Source organism: Bubalus bubalis, chromosome 14 (genome assembly GCF_019923935.1).
Source record: "Bubalus bubalis isolate 160015118507 breed Murrah chromosome 14, NDDB_SH_1, whole genome shotgun sequence".
Taxonomy (NCBI): domain Eukaryota; kingdom Metazoa; phylum Chordata; class Mammalia; order Artiodactyla; family Bovidae; genus Bubalus; species Bubalus bubalis.
In genome coordinates, this window is record NC_059170.1 from 20,968,743 (window position 1) to 20,979,354 (window position 10,612).

Below are 10,612 nucleotides of genomic sequence, written 5' to 3' on the forward strand. Positions count from 1 at the left end.
ATTGACCCCAGATATTATAGAGGCCACTATTCTTTAATCATCTATGCAGGGTTTGTCCATTTTGAATTTAGTTCATTTCAATGACTTTAAGAAAAAGTGTGGATTTCATGTAACTGTTGTTTTATTGTTGGAACAATGGTCTTTCACTTCTCAGTCCTAACCAAAGTGGAAAGCTTTTTCTGTAACATTAAAAAGAAAATAAGAACCAATGTTGTGTGGAATACCATGGGGTAAATAGGCATTATGTCAGACCACAGATAGTGATGATGGCTGAATCACTAGGGACAGAAAGGCAAACCCATATGAAGATGATGTGCTTATTACAGTGAGTAGAAATGACTGATTCTTTTCAACCTGCCATAACCTGGCTGGATGGTGTTCTTCCTTCCCCCTGGAATGGTGGTACGTTAAGGGCTTATCAGAATTAGTGTTTAATATTCAGAGAGTATTGGGCATAATGTATATGAAAATAATAGCATGTTTTTTTCTTTGCAAGGAGTCAAATATATAAATTAACTTGTGACTTTAGGACCTGCTCAGGCTCAGTCTCTTATATAGTTTCCAACTGGACAAGGATTATTGCTGTGCATGCCCAATATTAAAACCTGATAGATCAGACTACACATACTCTAGGAAGGGCATCTCAGGTTGCATGGTCATTTGATATCTCATAGTTAGATGGTCATCTCTACCAGAACTCAGTTTCAAGACAGGAGCGGTTTTTCAAAATCAAAACAGTTATCCACAAAATAGGATAGTACTCTTCTCTAAAATGCTGGAATTTTCTCCAAAATTTTGTGTTGTGTTTCTCTTATTAAAGTTTGCCAGAACATCAATACAACACCCTTGTTTGCTAAAGATACTTTAAAAGTATAACTGGCTCTGCCTTGATCATAAGGACAAAGTGGTAGAGAAGCTTGAACTGCTTGGTGGAGAGACTTTTCTTGCTCTGATTCCTACTCAAATCTGGTACCTTAAGAGTTAGTACATGCAATCAGAAAGGCACTTTTAACTGTGGTATGTATGCATGTTTGTGGGTGCTCAGTCATGTCTAATTCTTTGTGACCCCATGGACCATAGTCCACGAGGCTCCTCTGTCAATAGGATTTTCCAGGCAGGAATACTGAAGTGGGTTGCCATTTCATTCTCCAGAGGATCTTCCCAACCTAGGGACTGAACCTGAGTCTCTTATGTCTCCTGCATTGGTAGGTTCTTTACCACTGACACCGCCTGTGAAGCCTTAGTTGTATTATATATTGTCTTAAAAATCAAAATGGCTTATGAAGCTTTGTGCCTTTTTGTAAGAATAGGCATTGCAAGGGCACAACAATTTTTTATTTATCTTGGAGGGACACCCTGACATGCTCCAAACCATTGTCCTTTCAAAAGTTTCATCACAGTGGTGGGGTCCTGGGTTTTCATGAAATTTTGTCTTATCTTTTTGCTCTCATGTATTTTGATAATGCATTTAAATTTCTTGCTAATTTCTGCTCATCACATATAACAAGCATAATGTTAACAGTGTATTGGATGTATGAAATGTTCTTTGATGTCAAGATAATCAATATTTTTGCAAGCCATATTATTATTATTTTAAAATTGTACACTTTTAAATTTTATTTATTTTTGGCTGTGCTGGGTCTTTGTTGCTGTGTGTGGCCTTTCTCTAATTGCATTGATCAGGGGCTGCTCTTTAGTCGTGGTGGATGGGCTTCTCATTGTGTTGGCTTCTCTTGTTGCAGAGCAAACGCTCTAGGGCAAGTGGCCTTCAGTAGTTGTGGTGCATGGGATTAGTTGCCCTGCAGCATGCGAAATCTTCCTGGACCAGGGATCGAACCCGTGTCCCCTCCATTGACAGGCAGATTCTTAACCACTGGACCACCAGGGAAGTCCTGCAAACTATATTATGGTAGAGAGCAAGATGCTTACTGGCCCAAAGCAAAACTGTGAAGGTGTGTTGATAGCATTGATAAGTAAAAGCAAGCTGATTCTGATGGTTCCTACAGCTTGGTATAGGGTCAAAAAATGTTTCCCAGGGCAATAGTGGATCCCAGGTGCCAGGGGCTGTGGACAGTGAGCAGTCGCGTTAGGTGGGGATGGGATAATAATATGATTTTCTTTTTCAGTGTGTCCATTTGGCTAGGCTACAGTCTCCAGTTATTTAATCAGGTACAAATCTAAGTGTTACTTTGAAAGGAGTTTCCAGATATAATTCAAGTCCATAATGAGATGACTTTATGTAAATGAGATTATCTTGGATGATTTAGGTAGGACAAATTCAATCAGTTGGAAGACCTTTAAAGCAATGCTGAGGGGGAGGGAGAGAGATAGAAGGAGACAGAGAATAAGAACAAGAAGGAGGAAGAGAAGGAAAAAGAGAAGAAAAATTTCTTGGGGGATGCAGCTTCAGTTCTGGCTTTTCCCTTCCTGGTAGCTTTACCTACTGGTTTTGGTCTTGCTTAACCCACCTCCATAATCACATAAGCCAGTTTCTCAAGAGCTTGAGCTTGCACTCTCTCTCTCCTCCCTCTTCTGTAAATTGATCCTGAATGTTACAAGTATCAGCATCATTTTGTCTCTCAAATCTTAATTATAACCTTTGTCTCTTCAACTCCTCCAACTGCTTTTGGTTTATTATCCTGTGACAAGAGAAAACTCCAGGAGTTTCTGCTTGCCATTGTCTCCTAAAACAATTCTCACTCTATAAATCAGAGAGCCATCTGGGGATTCTGTCAGTTGCTAATTATATCTGTTCCAATTATACATGAATAAACTGGGGAAATAATCACAGAATGGGTCCCCATAATTATCGGGCCCACTCTGAATCAAACTTGTACCAAAATCCCATTTATCACTTGAAAAGCAGAAGCCCATTTTAACTAGTGGACCTGGAAAATTGAGTTCCCAGAAAATTACATAAACTCGCAGCCAGTATCTCACATTCCCAAAAGTTTGGGGTATTTTTTTTTCATAGTACACCATGATTGTGATGAATGTCAATGGGCCAGTCTGGGAGAGACTTGAAGGAAGATTTACAGTATACACTGTGGCCACATTGCAGGATCCTTTGCCTTCTTTTCCATCAGTGTCTTCCTGATTCTGAACTAGCTTATAACTGGAAACTGGATGAGAGGCTCTGATTCTCCCTTTTGGCAACCCGAGTCAGGTTTCTGGATACCAAACTTGAAGAGTCTCCTGATCAATTAACATTTAGTAGATGGACTAGTTCTTTTTTAGGGAGATTGATTGATTAGAAACTGCCAAGTAGTCGAATTACCAATTTATCATTGCTATTCATTAAAATGAGCTTGCCATCTTGTTCCTGCCAATTAAGCTCTGCACTTGCTCTCTGTTTTTTTATATCTCATCATCCCAAGTGAAATAAAGGAATCCTTCACTCTCTCTTTTGGCAGCACCACATGGCATATGGGATTTTAATTCTCCAACCAGGGATCAAATCTGTGCCCCCTGCAGTGGAAGCATGGAGTCTTAACCACTGGACCACCAGGGAAGTCCCATTAACCATTTTTTTTTATGGAGGCCTTCTCAATGGTCACATGTCCCAAGAAACAAAAAGCCATCATAAAGCTCTTCAAGGATACTGATGCTCTTCTCCTAATGCAAACTATTTCTCAGTTTTCTAGTGAAGAGATGTTCTTTGGGCCCCCTCAGGAGATAACGATGGTGTTGGGGGAGGTGCATGTATTTGCAAAACATAAATCCACTCCAACAGTCCTATCTCCCAAACCTCTGGGAGACTTACTTTAAGTAAAGCCTTAATTAAGTAAAGTTTAAAGCCTGGGAAGTTGTAGCATCTCAACCACATTGGATGAAGGCCATTGTTGAGTTCAATTTCCAGTAACCAACATAATAAACTATTAAAGCCATTTTCAATTGTCTGATACTAGGACTAGATTCAGAATCTTTCATAAATGTACCCATCAATTAATTAAGTACAACCCATTGCTATATCCTATCATCCTTGGTCTAATGTATTTAGAATCACTTGCTACAATATTTTCCATATCTGCTTAAATAAATTGTCAAAAATTTCAATTAAGTGTAAAAGTTGTTTTGTCTTTTATTTTTGTCCCCCCCAGTACTCTTGCCTGGAAAACCCCATGGATGAAGGAGCCTGGTAGGCTGCAGTCCATGGGGTCGCTAAGAGTCGGACACGACTGAACGACTTCACTTTCACTTTTCACTTTCATGCATTGGAAAAGGAAATGGCAACCCACTTCAGTATCCTTGCCTGGGGAATCCCAGGGATGGAGGAACCTGGTGGGCTGCCATCTATGGGGTCGCACAGAGTCGGACATGACTGAAGCGACTTAGCTGTAGCAGCAGAGCATGCTGAGATCTGAACCTAGTTGTGGGTCTAGTGGCAGCAGAAAGTGGTAGGATGAACTTTGAGGATCTTTGAGGAGTAATCCTATGGAACTTGGAAGCAAACTTCTGAGGAAGGGACTCCTATTGGCTGGTGCAGTATTCAGAAAATGCTTTTGATAAGGCTGGTTTTAGGAACATTAAATAAAAACCTAAATTCCATCTGACTTCCCCTAGCTGAGTGAAGAACCATTGCTAGGTGATGCTCAGAGGAATAGAAATAAACAGGAGACAGGAGTTTTCTTTTCTCCTCCTCCAGCTTTGCAATCTCCCTCTAGTAGCCTCTGTTGACAGATCCTAACAAGGAGCAAACCAGAAAAGAAGACACGTGGCTTGCAGGGTCCCAGACCAGCATGGCAAAGCAGAGTACAGAATGATAGATTTGGAAGCAAGAGGAAAAATCTTAATAACCAACATGGTTTATTTAGAAGAGTAAGTGATGTAATATTGTAAAATGCACAGAAGAGTGCCAGGTATGAATCAAGGTAGTGATGAGGAAGAAAAAAAGGGGGCAGAGCAGGTAGAGGGTAGGTTGGGTTGTCATCCAAAGTGCTAACTGCTAATGAATTGAGAAATATGAACACCTGATAAGGGTTCTTTGGCACTGGACACAAAGAAGTTCATAGACGGCCCCGGGCAAGTTATTTTGAGGAGTTAGGGGAAGAAACCAGATTATCCAGAACTGAACAGTGGAAGCAGGTGAAGAAGTAGAGGTAGTGAATAGCTGTATGTCTTTTGAGCCTGGTGATGGATGGAATAAAAATGGGAATACTAGAACAGACAGTTTTTCTTTCATGAAGCACAAAACTTGTAGACTGTTCTAGCCTGAGAGCAATTAGAAGACGAGATCGACACTCTCACTTCACAGTGAGGAGACCGTGGCCCAGAGCAGGGAGCTGCCCAAGGTCACAGAATCAGTTTAGAAAACACTTCAGATCGGACAGGAAGACTTGGTTCTTAGCTTTTGGGAAACTCTGTATCGAAGTGTTCTGGTATTTCTGAGATAAAGGCTAAATCAATCCAGGCATCTTCTTCCATCTTGTGAACTTTTGTTGTCATAACCAGACCCACTGCCATCTCTGGTTTTTGTTGTCCCTGCTCACATGGTGCTATGGAAGCTGGACAGTCCACAGGTCAGAGCTGCAAAAAATTTATTGTGGGAAAATTATAGTGAATCAATATATGGATTCTGGTGAGATATATAGGGAAATACTCTCTATATCAAGAGTCGTAGTGAGTCTTTGGGTCCAGGGCAGGTAATGAAATTCCAGGCAGCAGCTGAATAATCAACATGAACATCTACATAGGTGATGGCCTGGAGCTTGGAGGACATTCCAGGGAGACCAGCCAGAACCTGACTCTGTATGAAATAATCAAGATATTAGTTAACTTCATACCCTTTCTAAGGAGATTGTAAACCAGTGCGGAGCCTTTCCCCTTCCCCACCTTCCTTCAGATTGGTACGACTGTCCGCTATCCATGGTGCTGAACCATATTCCTAGCCTGACACGCATGCTCTGCCTATCACTGAATAACAAATTCTTGCTGTTTTCTGGACTCTCATCAACTAAGGTGAATCTTGCTCCTCACCTTGGCCTACTTCATGACAGAAAGATGTAAAGTATTGCCAGATGCTTTGGTTGATCAAAAGACATATTTCTTACTTTTAATATTGGCAACTAATTCACATTTATAAAACACTGGGTTGGCTAACAAGTTGGTTTGGGTTTTTTTGCAAGTGTTATAGAGAAGCCTGAAAGAACTTTTTGGCTAACCCAATGCTTTCTATGTCAGTGGGCTGAATAAAATATAGGGGACAAAGTTTGGGACTTCTGTCCCAAACAGAATAGGATGCCTAGATATACTGATGGGGATAAAATGAGATGTTATAGGCCTTTTAACAGTTTGCAACTGGCAGCAAACTAGCTTAGTTAGAGCTGCACTGTCTAATATGGCAGCAGCTAGCCACATGTGCATATTAAGCACTTAATATTGAAATGTGCTGTAAGTATAAAATACACAATAGTTATAAAAGATTTGGTGCAAAATATAGAATGTAAAACATTTCATTAATATTTTATATTGATTATATGTTAACATGGTAATATTTTAGATATATTACCTAAATAAAATTTATTACTAGAATTAATATAATCTATTAATTATATATTATATGTCTTATATATAATATATATCTTTTTCCTTAGAAAATGGCATTACTAAGGCACTCAAAATTATGCATGTGTTTTGTGTGTTACATTTCTGTTGAACCACACTGGTTTATTAATAGACTATTATGTAACTAAGCTAATCAACCCAAGGACATAGATCCAATTGTGATGTTGACTATTCAGTTTCTTAAGTCTCCTGTCATGGATGGCATCTACTACTTGGTGGCTGAATTCATCACATCCACCTTGTCTCCAGAAAGCATGTGTACAGTTCATTACAAACTTATCATTACCTCTCAGAGGAGGATGCCTCTGTCCCCCATGAGTCCTATGTCCAGGCACCCAAAAGTTCTCCCCATTGGAGAGAGCATCAGATGCTTTCCTACCCCTGTGTGTTTGCACATGCTGTGTATCCTTTGCTTTGTTATTATTAATTTATTTATCGATTTATTTTTGGCTTTGCTGGGTCTTCATTGCAGCACACAGGCTCTTCATTGCTGTGCAAGAGCTTTCTCTAGTTGCAGCAAGTGGGGGCTGAACTTGTAGGGCCAGGCTTCTCGTTGGGGTGGCTTCTCTTGTTGCAGAGCATGGGCTGTAGAGCGCTCAGGCTTTAGTAGTTGGGGCACACAGGTTTAGTTGCCCCATGGCATGTGGGATCTTCCTGGACCAGGGATTGAATCTGTGTGCCCTGCATTGGCAGGTGGATTCTTAACCACTGGGCCACCAGGAAAGTCCCTATCCTTTGCTTTTAATGTCTTTTACCACAAGAAAACTCTTAATCATCCTTCATCACCCAGTTTAAATCCTGCCTCCTCTGTGAAGCCCCCCTTGATCTTGCCTCTCTACTTCCACAGAATACTTTACTGCACATAAAATTTTCTATTCATTTGTCTTATCCTTCAGTAGGCTGGGGGCTCTTGAGGTTATAAGCCATGTGTGAGTCTTTGTAATCTGGCAATTGGAATAAAATAGGGAAAAAGATAAAGTCTTTGTCTTCATGAAGTCTACATTCTAGTAGAGAAGACAGAAAATAAATAGGTAGTATAGTAGGAAATCAGATAGTAAAGAATGTTATGATGGAAAGTAAAGTAAGGAAGAGAGTGGAAAATATGTCTCTTTTTGAGAGACCTGAGATTGTGACACTTGAGCAGGGTGTATCAGCACAGAATAATTGCAAAAAGCACATGACACATGAATAATGGCATCTCCTTTTACAGAAACCTCCCTCTTTTCTCCATCAAACATCACCCTTGTAAAGACGCTTCCAATAGCTGAGCCCTTTCCACACTGCAGTCACATTGCTCTTCTGTCTTTGCTTCAAAAAGGAAATCTTCCTGCCTCAGGACTTTTGCACATGTTCATCCTCCTGCCAGTGATGTTCTTTCCCAGGGTTTGGCACAACTCCTGCTTTACAATACAGGGCTCAGCTGAAAGATCTCCTCAAAGGGGCTTCTGCCTGCTTATGTTCTCTTAATTTGATGTGTTCTTCCCTGCATTCACCCCAGCCACTCTCCTCCTATTTGATTTTCTTCACCGTGCTCACCATTCTCTGGAATTTAGTTGACTGTGTATTTATTTCCTAGTTCATTGTTAGTGCACTCAACTAGGATACAAGCTCAGGAGATAAGAGTCTTGTGTTGTTCATGGCTGTATCCCTCATATCTAGCACATGTGTGTGTGTGTTAGTCGCTCAGTCGTGTCCAACTCTGCAACCCCATGAACTGCAGCCCACCAGGATCCTCTGTCTATGAAATTCTCCAGGCAAGAATACTGGAGTGGGTTGCCATTTCCTTCTCCAGAGGATCTTCCTGACCTAGGGATTGAACCCAGGTCCCCTGCAGCAGGCAGATGCTTTACCATCTGCGCTACTAGGAAAGCCCCATCTAGCACATAACAGACCCTTAAATTGAAATTTTATGAATGAGTGACATAATGGCTCTAGAGGCCAAGCATCATCACTAAGGAGTGGAATATGCTCTGATGTCTTACCAGACTGGTACAAACATGGCTTCTTCACTTTGAAGCTATTTCAATGGCGGCTTTGTACCCACTCTGCTGCAGCAGCCAGTCTAGAATGCAAAACAGATAGCTTAGAACAGTGGGAGTGAAGGCAGATCAGAGAGACCAAAAGGAATTCCCTCTGCTTTAACTGGGGGTGGCAGGGTGCGGGAGTGAGCCAAAGGCTTGAAGACAGGAAGCTGGGGCTGTCACTATCGGTCACTAGCTGTCTCTGACCACTTCACTGACAGTTCTGAGCCTTCTTTTCCTCATCTATATATTGGGAACAACTATCCTTCCCAAGCGAATCACTGAAGAGTGAGACAGTAGAGGAAGTTGGCATTATAGCAGCCAGAGTCTCCATTTGCCCAGCCATCTCCCCATTGTGGTGGCCCAGAATCATCAAGGTGAGATTGAGCTCCTCCACTCACATTTACTTTGAGAAGCTGGGGACTAAGCTTTGGGAACTTTAAAGCAGTGGTCCCCAACTTTCTTGGCATTAGGGACTGGTTTCGTGGAAGACAATTTTTCCATAGATGGGGATTGAGAGAAGATGGTTCAGGTAGTAATGGGAGTAATAGGGAGTGGCAGATGAAGCTGCTTTGTGGGCCAGTTCCTAACAGGCTATGGACTGATAGAGGTTGGGGACCTCTGCCTTAAAGCTCAACCAGATTTAACTGCCTTGAGCTTCCTATTGCATAATCTGGGTGTACCCTGTCAATGGAGGGATGTGAACAGCCACCAGAAAATTGCTTACTGGGAGAGAAACTGCAGCATCTAGCACTTGGTAGAACAAGTGAATAGTCATTGAAGGTAGGAAGAGTCTTTTCAACCCAGCAAGTCCATTGGTTTTCCGAGTCCCACTGGGGCCTCAGCTGCTGAGATTCAATCTTGGATCTGTTGCTTTGGGTTCTTGCAGATGTGGGAACTTCAGTGGCTTAGAGATAGTGACTGTTGGAAGGAGGCAGGTTTTGACTGGGCTGAAACCATTTTCTGCTTATAAAGCAACATCTAAAATTTAGGAGGAATTGGACAGCTTTTGTCTCCCACAGAAACCTCCATTCATACTTCAGCTTCTCTAGGCTTTTGGGACCAGAATAGAATTGAAATCAGCATGACTTAGCTAGTAGTGGAGGGTTAACGGCTAGGGCAAGCAGGGTGATTACCCCTGGGCTTGGTGTGCACAGGACTCTCCCAATTAATGGCTGTTGAGGTCATTAGAATTGTTATTATTAGGGGCCATTCTGGTTTCAATCTGAGAGAAGTATAAGGTGAGGTCAAGGCAGAGGAGATGAAGTGTGAAGGAGGGTTGGAGCTTTCTCCTGGAGTATTCCAGTCCCTTTCCATCGCCATCACTTACTTATCAGCTCATTAGCCACCTGTGGGTTCAGGTTATAGAGCCATGAATTGATGAAGGGGCATACCTGAAAGAAAAGGAAATATGCAAGAATCAGGAGGAAGGTGCTACCCACTGGAGCCTGAATGGAAGTAATCAAGGCAAGTTCTTCTAAGCCAACCCATCCGAGGGAAAAATCAGGTAAAGGGCTTTGGGGGACAGACTGCCCTGGCATCAAATGTCAGCTGAGCCATTTGACAGCTCTATGACTTGGGTAAGTCATTCTTCTTTGGGACTTTTTTTTTAAAATTTGGAAAATGGAAATAATATTGTTCCTTAAAGTATGAGATAGTTTGAAGGATGGGATAAGAAAATTCATGTAAGATACTTAGCACAGTTTCTGTGACCTTAATGAATGTTAGCTCTCAAATTTATAATTACCTTCTACTGATTTTACTGATTAAGGAAATTGAGTCTTGGAGAGGCTTATCAATTTGCCTCCAATCACACAGAAGCTGGTTCTGATATGAAGAATTAAATGTTTGTAAAGCACTTTCTCCATGCCTGGATGCAGAATGGAAGCTTTTTTCTCCCATTTCCTCTTTCTCTAACTTTCCTTCCTGGGAGATTTCCTTCCAGTTTAAGAATAGCTAATCCTGGATTTCCCTGGTGGTCTAGCAGTTAAGACTGCACTTCCGATATGTGCGTGGGTGCTAAGTCG